General features: G+C 37.7%; 1 long non-coding RNA gene across 2 annotated transcripts; it reads right to left on the bottom strand.

Annotated features, from left to right (window-relative positions):
- Positions 1-4,492: 4,492 nt before the first annotated feature.
- Positions 4,493-11,955, bottom strand: LOC106887522. Of its 2 annotated transcripts, none has more exons than XR_001411912.1 (4): positions 10,265-11,955; positions 8,642-8,881; positions 8,023-8,172; positions 4,493-4,782 (listed from the first exon to the last, which is right to left on the bottom strand). It is a non-coding gene; the product is annotated as an uncharacterized LOC106887522 (long non-coding RNA). The 2 variants fall into 2 exon arrangements; XR_001411913.1 differs by having other exon boundaries at positions 8,642-8,847.
- Positions 11,956-12,220: the final 265 nt, after the last annotated feature.

Here is a 12,220-nt window from a genome sequence, read left to right as displayed (position 1 = left end):
GCTGTTAAAAGCCCTGACTGAAAGACTATTTACAGGTCTGCTGAGCTATATTAGTAGGCTTAATATCTCTAATCTGGTACAAAATGAAGCACATGTTTAAGAACTTCCCTGAAATAGAACCAAAGATCCTGAAACTGGCAGTAGTTTTTCAAGTTAACTGCCATTTAAAACTATGGAGTCCATAAAAGTCCATGAAGAACCTGATATATAAGAGAAAAAGAAGAAAACATATATAATACAAAGAAGCAACCACACAGAATTAAAATATAGATAGATAGGTAGGTAGACAGATATATAGATAAATAGATACATAAACTTCTATACTGCCTACAAGAGAGAAGTCTTTGTGGGGTACTGAAATATGTGCGATCAGGTGAAAAAAGAAAAGCTGATTTTAATCCACTTGCTTTATGCAATTTTAGTACTTATTGAATCAGCCTAGAAAAGCCCAGCAGATAACTCATAGTCTACTATTTATAGTTAGGGATCGAACATCTTATGTTCTAAGCCTGTGTAATTCCAAATTTTTATTGACAAGAAAAGTACACAATGTTTATAGTGCTGCATTCTTTCAGGGAAAAAAAAAAAAAGAAAAGAAAAAAAGAAAAACATCTCCTTAAACCCACTCACATTTCATCTCATCAGTCATAACCTACATGAATGATAATAGGTTATCAGAGCTCTCTGGTTCTCTGTGACAGTTCTAATAATGCAGTGCCAGATGTTTAAAATGTCTGAAATACCCAGAGGTTGTAGTGCAGTGACCTCCATGGTCTCCCATTCAATGGAAGTGGTTGGTAAATGTAAATATAATTACAGTGCAATCCATTTATAATAGGCATGACTGTAATATAACAAATAAAAGCACTTACAAAACTAAATACGTTAAATTAAATGTATTGTTTTCTGATTATAACAGACACTGTCTGGGTATTATTAATGCCTCCTAAGAAGTGAACAGGGAAGGAGCTTTGAGCATATTTGAGAAATGGAAGAACATTAAGCAATGTAACCTCTATGCTTTCATTCCCACAAGCTGTGCAAAACATTGAGTTAAAACAAATATTTCTAAAAACCAAAACTGTTACTTTTTTCACTAAGCCTCAGTAACAGCAGATCAGGCTTGTTCTTACTGTCCAGAGTCCTTGACAGATAACTGAAAGAGCAGAGTTCCTCTTATCACATTTCAACAGCAAACTTGTTGCAGTAATACTACATTCTTGCTTTCAAATTTAATTTTGTAAGCATGCAGAATTAACACATAGCCCTTTTCAAGCCCCCAAGCCTAACCCAAATCAAAGGAAAAAGAAATCCTCTTTATTCTGAATAATAATAATTCCTGCAAAATAAATAAATAGACCATGCATTGGGCTGTGTAAGTGGATGTTAAGTAAGTATGCAAGCAGGTAAGTATGTTAATTTATATGTTATACCACTTGTGTTGCTGAAATGACAACATTAGAGTTGTGGTCCTGCATGAAGCTATTTTCTTTAATGACCTACATGTCAGTGCTTTCTTGATTGCATTAAGCCATGCTTAATGCATGGTGCCGAGAAGAAAGTGGAAACATTTTCCTAGGAAGGAAGAAACCTTTCCTTCAGCTGTTTCCCCATCTTCTTCCTTTATTCTGGTCCTTCTCTTCCTGCCTATGGCATTTTGCTCAGGTATACTTTCTCTTCACTGACTTCACAGAGTATTTCACCCCCGCGATTTAGGCAAATTGTTTTGGTTTGTAATGATCATCAGATTACTTTAGTTAGCTGTTGTGTCCATGAAACTATTAAAAGCTTTCAGTTATCATACTGTAATTCTTCTTAGGCTATTAAAAGATATTACAGAGGGACTGAAGGGGTGCTCTTTTGATTCAACACTTAATCACACAGAAAAGGAAACGACACCGCATGTTATGTTATTTCAGGCCTACCACAGTGACCCCCCCAGTCTGATCAAGGCAGAGTTTGTGGCCCCTCATAAGTGGAGATGCCGGTGATGTAAAACAAAGGAATCCAGTAGATTAGGAGGTTGGAGCAGGAATTCCCTAAACTGATTATTCTTATCCTCCCCTTTCCTCCTCATAAATTTCTGTGAAGCTACAAGTCGAAGTGCTTTCCCAGAACAACTCGGCAGATGATTAACTGTTCAGACACAGCCTGCCCTGTGGAATGCAAGGAGTTAATTTAATATAATGAAGTTTCTCTTATGACCTAGAGGCAAAGTTCCCATGACCATGCTTCTAAAATGTCGCCCTTTAATTTTTCAAGGGTTCATATTTTCATTCACAGTAGGAGTCTTTTTGTTTCGGTTCAGTCCCAGCCAAGGACAGCGTGCAGATCTTTCTCTTCCTCCCTAATTTAGTTATATTCCTAATATCATGACTCCAAGGGGCTCAGTATAGCCCCCTCCCACCTCTGCTGCCTACCTCACTGCACAAAGCAATCACAGCTGACCTGGTAACCTCTATCTACTAGACCATGACTGGCTCTCACTGGCTGCCTTCCCCAACTCACCATCTTAGTTACAGCCAAGCCAGCCTGAGTGAACTCTCAGAGCTGTCTTTACACATACATTGCTGAGAGCAGCATTTTTCCCCTTTCTGCTGTTCAGAGGCATCTGAAGTGCCTATTGTATTACATGCAGAAACGGTCACTCATCTTTTCCCACTGTAAAGTAATTTGATATTGGGATACTTCTCAGGGCACCGATTTCTGCTGTTTTCACCAAGAAACAGACACAGCAGTAAGCTTTATTGAGCTTCCTTACCTCAGAAGGAAATTAAAGCCTTATTATATAGAAACCTTCCAAACAGCACAAAATACTTCAAACTCCTCAACTATCCCTTGTAGGATCAGGCCCTCATTGATCAGGTTTTCCTATCTGCAGAGACAGCCATAATATATTTTTTTTATATAGTTGCCCACTTGTGTTCAGGGACAAATTCACTGTATCCAAAAACTCATCTGTCTCTCACTACCTCTTAGGTGGAAAGACAGGTTTTCAGGTACTCCTAGCACAGTATGTGGATCACTCTAAAGGCGAATAACTTTTACTTTGTTTGTAGAGTTATAAACAGTCACACGGTCATAAATCTGGCACTATATAAAATGAAATTGAATGTTGTTTTTACATCATTGAACTGTTTTGAAAAGCTAAAGTTTGAGGGGAAAAAAAAAAAAAGGTCTTGGGTTTTTTTTTTTTCAACTACATCAATAATCTTCCATTTAATTTATATACCCACAGATGTCAGCTACCTCCAAACCCTCTTAGTGCAGTGATATGGAAACATTTTTACTGAAAACTTCTTAGGAATACCTCAGAGAGTTCACATTCATATCTATTTAAGTGAGCAGATGAATAGAATCTACCTAACCTAATTGGGGGAGAGGAAAAAAAAAATCAATAAAGCAAGCTTTCTACTTATCAACTGTATCCCATTTCTTGGTGGTTATTGCCTGCACTGCAGCTTATTTGGAGGAAATCTTTGTTCAGACTTTAATTTGCTTTGCTCATTCCATGGTCACTTCCCCTGGTTCAGTTTAATAAGTAAAGACTAGCATATGGGAATACAACATTATGGAAGACATGTGTTGCTGATGCAGTACATCCACCTGGCAAACACAGTTCCATTTTATTACTGCAAATTCAGAAGTGTTTTGTCATTGTGGAAAAAAAGTTAACTATTCTATTTAATTAATTATTGCACATCAGAGGAAATATAACTTTATGTCAGACAACAAAAGCTTCATTTTTTTCCAATATTGCTCCTTAATATGTTTTCCTTTTTCTTTTAAGATCCTGCCTAGTGCACCATATACTTTCCTGTTGAAATTCACAGAGTCAATGAAGCCCCACACAAACAAACAGGATCCATCATCACCAGAGCCCACATTTTCTCTAAGGATACATGAGAGGAAGAAGTGTCCTCACTTTAATTTTGGCAAAATCTGGTTCTCTGTGATGCAAAGTTTCTTGAATAATTCCATGAGATATGTTACCTGACCCTGTACCAAAAGGCAGGGATTCAGTTCCCCAAAGTCAAAGTTTCCATAGAATCCAAAGGAGACCATTCACATCTGTGTTACTGCCTGCCTTCCCTACCTATCTCCTGACATTGTTATTCTGGATCCTGTGCAAATCATACTGCTACAGCATCTGGTTTTGAGGCATTGCCTTTGTGAGGGTCTCTGAATAGAGGTGGAAGTCATACAAATTGTAGTAGCAACTCTGAATGAAGTACCCTAGTTTTGAATCATCCTGCCACTGTTCTGAGTATGCAACAACTAGCTCGTAAGCTTTTACTGTAGCAAAGGAAAACACTGCAGTTTAATGTGCAGATCAAACTCTAGGATAGTAGCAGACAAAGAAAAAAAGCACTATTCACCATCCCCAGGCCAGATCCATGATTCAGGGGAGGAAAAAAAAATAAAAAAGAAGAAAAAGGAGTAGGGGGCTCAAATAACCTCATGCAATCTTTGATTATCACAGTCACAGGTGTTGCAATGCAGAATGCAATATAATGCTTTAATAGAGATATTGCTTTAAGGAAACCTCTGTTAGACACAGGAATGAAGTGTGTAAGTGATGAGAAAAAAAATGTCCACTTTGTAATTCTGAAATAGGCTTCTGGGAATAGTCTGGTATTCCAAGACTGGTGATGTTGTTACAGATACCTCGCAGGAAAATAAGGACTTTCACTGTGGATGAAACACAGCAGATCACTCCCTAAATGCTCTCAGTTTCCTCTCTTGCAGTAGAGTGCATAAGCTTCTGTCTTTTTATATTGCCTGGGAAAATAAAATAAAATACTGTAAAACAAAAAAGTCAAACTCCCCTTGTGCATTGCTAAGGAAGAAAACTTGGTTAAATGACTTTTATTTGTGGTGCTATGAGTTTTATGAGTGATGTTGAACAATCCCATTTCTTAGGCATATGTTACACATTTAATTACAAAGACACTTAATTGTAAGGTTTTTTCTTTCCTTAATAAATAGACTCTTACATCCATTTAAAGGTTTTAAAAAAAGAAATAAACCATAAAGCCCATATGATAATAATCCCTTGTGTTCCTATTAGGGCAAAGTGTGATGAGTAATGCTATCTACTTTATCCCTTAATGTGTTGCCATGATACAAGTGTCCTTATCTCCACCTTTTTTAGCATTTAATGCAGAAGCAATTCTCTGGTACAAGTTACAATTTAGTTCTTGCTATGATATTTCCTACAGTTGGAGAAACAACCTACTCTGCCTGATTTCTATAAATTTTTTTCTAGCACTTGTCATTATGCAAAATCATATAGGCACTTTGGTCAGAAAATGGAAGAATAAAATAACTAACACTGCAAATCTTACAGGCTTCTCCCCATTTTAGTAAATGGAGTATATTAAAAACTGTATTTTATTTCTGTGTCTATTGTTAAGAAGGCTGTTTGTAGCTTATTATAATTTCTAACTCAGTGTAGTCAAAAGGACCTAAAGAGATTTTGACACATCAGATTTCTGACAGATCTGCATTGTAAATTCACATGGGCCATTGCTTAGAAGTTATCTGAAATGATCTGGTTTTATACTAATTTAATTGTTTTTATGCCAATCAATTCTGCATCAGAAACAGACTTCATGGCACTAGTAACACCGCTAATTCTTCTAAAGGTTTGGCTGTTTAAAGTTACTTGTTCATGCTATCTGCATAATGAATTGTCCTCTTCAAGGTGATAAATTATTTATTAGAGTAATGAACAAATCAATCAGGGGAGCAGGATAACAGAAACACAGCTTTTGGCAAAGGTCTGAATGTTTACATTTATCACAGGAAAGCCTTGACTTTGATGCAGACCTTTCAGAGATGTTTATTAATCATGATCTCATTACAGTTTTGTTGGACTAATAGCTTTTTATTTGTCAGAATTGTTTCTGGTGATGTAGTGCTGTTGTCCTAAAAATACAGATCTATTTACGCTATTTAACTGTCTGCAAAATTATTCAAAGGTAGCTTATTTCTAACATTGTGCTTTATATTAAAACAAATCAAGATTAAGAACTTTTGTCAGTGATTTCAGAGCTGGTGTCTGTGAAATGTTGTGGCTTTTTGGTACAAAACTTGAAAGCACCTCATGGGTTAGCTGCAGCACATAGCAGTGATTCACTGCAGAATTGAGAGTATTACTCTGGAACAGATCCAATACTTTTAGAATGTGGCAGGGAGCCTCTAACTGCAGAAAGATACATATTGGGTATATTAAGCATATTTTAGTGTTTATTAGTGAGAGATTTGGGATTTAGACTAGAATGTGCTCTGAAACTAATCTAAATACACATCTGCTGAAGGGTGAAATGGCATATACTGTAACTCATGAAAATAATGAGTGTGAATTAGTTTCTGAACCATAGCTCTACAATTTATTCAGATCAGGTTTGGCAGGAACTTGTTAAAAGGACATATAATGAAGGGAGCACATTCAGACCTGTGTAAGAATTTAGCCACACAATTGCCATTAAATTATTGAGTGGTGTTTGATGAGAAACCCTTTGACTGCTTTGGAAGTTTGCAACCAATGAGTCCTGTGCTTTTTTGGTTTGTTGGTTTTTTTTTTTTTTTCTTGGAGGTTTCTTTTTGGTGCATTTTTTTAAGTAAATTAGACTGGAACATTATGATGAAAAAATTTCCTGGAAAATGCCATTTTGTGTTGCTATGGCAGAAGATATTGGGGAAAGTGAAATGCCAGGGGGGGACACACACCTTCTAATGTCAAACCTTTAATCTGCATTATATCAAATACTCAACATAGAGCAGTTGTACCATGAAATTAAATTATTAGACTGGTTAACTATGAGACCATACATTAGACATGGGAAACTAGCCATGTTAATGGGCACAACTTTTTTGGTGTCTATGTTTAACAGTAAAATTGCTTGGTTTAGCAAAATTGCTTTTGCAAATAAACTCAGATACACTTAGCTGAACATATAATTAATTGCAAACATACTAAGTGATTAGAAATTACAGCCCTCAACACCAATTCATCTAGGTGGCACACGTTATTGATGATGAAATACTGTTGATATATTCTTAGCTTTGACCTGTATTTCGATGAATATATGGAACCATCTGTTTCTTTCATGACATCTTACTGCTGGAGCTGAAATCAAATTTAAGTTTTAAGTTGGAATCAGGACATCTAATGAGAGTTCATAGGCAAAGCTCTATCAAAATGAGAAATGTGGGCATAAAGCATTGATCAATGAACTGTTCCCTCTTGAAAAACTAAATGCTTTAATCCTGAGGCAGAATATGCACTTTGTGTTGGTCTCATGCATATAAATAGCCACTTTTGAGTCCTAGTTTAATCTGATTGAAAACATCTCTATGTAACTCTGAATGTAAAAGTTTCCCACAGCTTTCTTTCCCACTTTAGTGTGATCAATGGGGAATTGAGTTTAGTGGAAGAAGGGTCTGACCTACTAATTCAATTAAGCAAAATTTTGGTTGTTTGGTACCAGGTGCAAGATAACTTTTGTTTTATTTTATTTTATTTTATTTTATTTTATTTTTTATTTTAATTAACCCAGTGGACTAAGTGAACATTTAAACACATTTCTACAGCCTTTAAGTACTAAAGTAAAAGGAATAAATCTTTATGTCCATTGGTAATTTAGGGATAAGGTGAAAGCAGCCTTTTAACTCTCCTGATACTTCTGGCTAAATGTATATCCTTGTCTGACCTCTAATAAATGCCTCGTTTTGCTGAAACTTTCCTGAGAATTACAAAGTATACAACACATATCATCATTGCTGTCTTATAAGTGCTGATACAGGGAATAATGAGATGTAGTCTTCCTTGATTAATGTGCAAAGTTACTTTAAGAAAGAACTCATTTATAGCACCTTGAATGGCCACAGGAGATAGTCTTGGACTGAAAGAGCTCACATATATGTGGACAAATAGTGGAAGAGAAATGGCAGGGGAAAATATATTTTAAAGTTGTTTTTTATTTTTTGAAGGGTAATTTATGTTAAAGAACTTACCTGACTCGCATGGAGAAATTATGGCAGACATGACGCATCTTTACTTGACTCTGTCCTTTTATTTTCAATTGCATGCTTTTGTATCATTTGGATTTTCAGATACATGTAGCTTCCATTCACTCTAGCTGAAATCAGTTGGAGCTGCACCTTCTGAGAACCAAACACAAGTAAAAATCAGGCTGACAATATAGAACTGCAGACTGCAGCATTAGCATTTTATTTTCCAATACCTGTGCACCACAGTCTCACAAATTCATTTTAGATAGTAGACCGCCCCTTTGAAAGCCTCACACAAGGCACTATAATGCACTTTAGCATTTTATTCCCTCAAGCTGCAGTCACTTTAACCAATTAACACGCCTCTTCTCTGCAGACTACTGCATGGGTACAAAAAGAATTAAATAGGAGGATACATGATGGGAGAGCAAAGAACCTGTCATACTCTCATGCCACCCAGATTCTGGGCTTCACAATTCTTGCTCCCAAATACTACAGATGTCATAAATATTAGTTCTTTTGTTAGAATAAATTTTCACTGATATTTAGTCTGCTTTAATTTAGTTCTTTCTATTGTTTCAGTAAGACACTATGAGTCCAGACAAAATACTGGTTTACTTACCGCTCAGAATGTCAATCTGCTTATCCAGGAGAAGTGGAAAAAATGGACTTTAAAGGATTTGTTTCTTTCCCTCTCAGCCTCCACCATTTTGCAGTATCTTTCCTGGATAATGAGTAGTTTCTTTTCCTCTGCTAGCGATATCTCTCTTAGTTCTCTCAATATTACATTTGATGCTTATGGAAACACATTGTTCTGTTCTTGTTTTCCTGAAGCATTTCAGAATATCGGCTATTATCTGGTCTGAAGTAGGAGAATAGCTACTGAAGTATAACTCAGAATACTGAATACTGAAGCATTCTGAATTATTAGTTGACTTGAATTTTATTAATGAACATATTACATTACTCTATTTGTATCCAAGCCTATTCTGGAGAAAGACAAGTATGTGGTATTCGTTTTACAAATGGAGAACATGGGACACTAACATCCCTTTTTCAACGTAGAACAGAAAACAGAGTGCCTCAATTTCACCATTCCTGCCTTAGTGCACTGCTCACAGAACCCCACTGACAACTCAATTCACTACAGTTTTGTATGTACAGCATCTTGAAGATTTAATATAGACAAAATTATCAGTGTTCTCACTGGGAGCCTCATCTATGTAGTGACTTATCTCAAATTAAATATATTAGCAACAATTCATACAATAGCGAAATGCAACCACAGTTTCAGTAAAACATGTCTTCTCTTTAACTATGCAACAAAAATGTTTTGGAGTGAGGTTACAAGGGTGGACACCTGACTAGCTGACAAGGCAAGGCATGGTATTTGTGTTACTGCTCTTGGGAGGGAGAAGGGTGAGGGAGAGGAGAGTGCAGAATAAAACTGGTCTTTTAAGTGATTTTACTGCATTAGTTGGCTGCAATGTTGCTTAGAAATGCTGAGGCCATAGAGATAGGTTCATGACATCAATGAAAATGTGTATGAGGTGCCTATAATTAAATCAGACATCTGTTGAGCAGTGGTATTGAACTACACCTAAGCCAATATATGGGTTACCATAATTCTGCTTAAGTACTGTCCTGCTGAAAATACTCAGCAATTAGGACACGACTACCGTCAAACCGAAAAAAGAACCGTATTTTTGAAAGGTTATCATTAAAGTGATGAACTAGAAGACTACTAATTACACAAGTGCATAAATATTTGCAGGCTCAAGTTTTAATACATAATGATTTAGATATAATACTGTATGTTGCAGTATCAAAGATGCTTACATTTATACACATATTATCAATATTTTGATAAAAATTGCATACTGTTAGGATAATGAGAATGAAGGTCTCTGTGTTTCAAAATAATCAACATAAAAAATGTGTCAAAACCCATATGATTCTAGCTCACATGGGTGATTACTAGAAAGCATAAGTCTGTCCATAGTCTTTAGTAAGACATACTTTATTCAAACACCTAGGGTGGAAGAGACCGCTAGAGATCATCTGTAGTCTCTACTGGTCAGATTATGTCCAGTCAGAGGAGTTACACAAGGCCATGCTCAGTGAAGATTGACTAACTCCCAGAATGGCAGTATCACTGCCTCTCTAGGCGCCTCTTGCAATGTCTAACCACTATCACAGTGAAAAACATTTTTATTTCCTTATTCAGAATTTATCATGTACCAACCTGTACATCATGCCTCTCATCCTTCTGTTGTGCATGTCTGTGAAGACTCTGGTTTGGTTTCCTCTGCACCCTCCTATTATGTAGTAGTAGACAGCAATAAGATCATCCTCCTCGGTTTTCTCTATCTCAAGCTGGATCTCTCAGCATCTCCTTGTAAGCTGTGTGCTTCAGCTTCTCCCTTGACCACCTTTGTCGTCATCCTCTAGTATGTCCATGTCTCTCTCATACTGGGGAGCACAGAAATGGACACAGCACTCCAGATGTGTCTCCTCAGGGCTGAGCAGAGGAGAAGGATCACCTCTCTTGACCTGTTGGAAACGCTCTTCCTAATGCAGACCAGGATGCTGTTGGCCTGCTTTGCTGCAACAGTGTAGTACTGGCTCGCAAACAACTTAGGTATATGGACACCCAGGCCCTTTTCTACAAAGCTGCTTTCCAGCTACTTGACCCCCCTAGTCTCTGCTTGTGCATGAGGTTTTTCCTCTTCAAGTGGAGATCTTGGTATTTCCCTTTGAAATTCATGAGATTCCTGTCGGCCCATTTTCCCAGCTTATTTATATCCCTCCTGTCAGCCCTGCCCTCCAGTGATTAGCCAATTTGATATAGTCTGGAAACATGTGGAGTCATCTGGTCATTAAGTAAAAAAACATTAAACAAAAGTGGCCTCAGTATGTGCTGGAGAGAGCTTAACTAAGTAACCAACTGCCAGTTGAATTTCCTACTGCTGATCATCACATTTTGAGCCCAGAGATATAGCCAATTTTCAACCCACCTTATACCTCACAAATTTGACTCTAAGAACACTGTGGGAGGCTATGTTGAAACCCTTTCTTAAGCAAGCTGTTGGCAGAAGGCCACTTCAGTCCCAAATCAAAAGAGTGTAATAGCTATGTGAGAAACTGCTGGGCGCTGCAAAACCCCAAAATGGGAAAGAGATTGGAGTACCCCAACATGATGCTGAACAAGAATGAATGTAAGAAACTGCAACACATTACAAATGGTGAAATAGGAATACCAGGACTGCTTCTGGGTGAAAGACGCCAAAAGACAGGGAAGCAGAAGTCTACTGGAGTCAACATCTAAGACCAAAATTACATTGTAAGAGTGGAAAGCCTGCACAACCAGTTAAGCAAAGAAAGAGTAAACAGGGCGGATTGCTTGTAGAGAAATAGGAGGGAAAAAAAAGGGAATATAGGAAAGGCAAATAATTTGATAAGGCTCTCTGAGAGTGTTAGGGTGAAGCAAGAATGGTACTGCTGCATAAAGGAAGGGGAACTGGGAGCTGAGACAAGAAGGCTGAAAGGGCCATGCCCTTACCAAAAAAAAAGCAGTCCCACAGTACCTGAACAAGAAGAGAAAAGTGGGATTGGGGATGGTAACCAGAGGCAGTCAGGAGTCCAGATCACTAGACATGTCCATGGTGACAAGGTAGGTCCAAGGTCAAGCTGGAAATTCAAATCTGTGGGTCAGACTCAGGATCAACTGGGTGACCATGCACAGAATCACAGAATAGTCAAGGTGAGAAGGGACTGCTGGAGATCATCTAGTCCAATCCCGCTGCAAAAGCAGGTTTACATAAAGCAAGTTGCAGAGCATCGTTTCCACGCGGGTTTTGAATATCTCCAGAGAATGAGACACCACAACCTCTCTGGGTAGTCTGCTCCAGTGCTTTGTCACCCTCAAAGTAAAGTTTTTCCTCATGTTCAGGTGGAATTTCCTGTGTTCCGGTTTGTGCCTGTTGCCTCTTCTCCAGTTGCTGGGCACCACTGAAAAGAGTCTGGCCCCATCTTCTTGACACTCACCCTTTAGATATTTATAAGCATTGATGAGACCCTTCATAGTCTTCTGTTCTCCAGGCTAAACAGACCCAGATCTCTCAGCCTTTCCTCACAAGAGAGATGCTCCAATCATACATGTGCATTACATGCACAGACACATCAACAATATAGCTTGGGT

Source organism: Calidris pugnax, unplaced genomic scaffold, assembly GCF_001431845.1.
Source record: "Calidris pugnax isolate Ruff unplaced genomic scaffold, ASM143184v1 scaffold8, whole genome shotgun sequence".
Classification (NCBI taxonomy): Eukaryota; Metazoa; Chordata; class Aves; order Charadriiformes; family Scolopacidae; genus Calidris; species Calidris pugnax.
The sequence above is the reverse complement of the archived record's forward strand: the minus strand, read 5'-3'. Positions and strand labels throughout refer to the sequence as shown.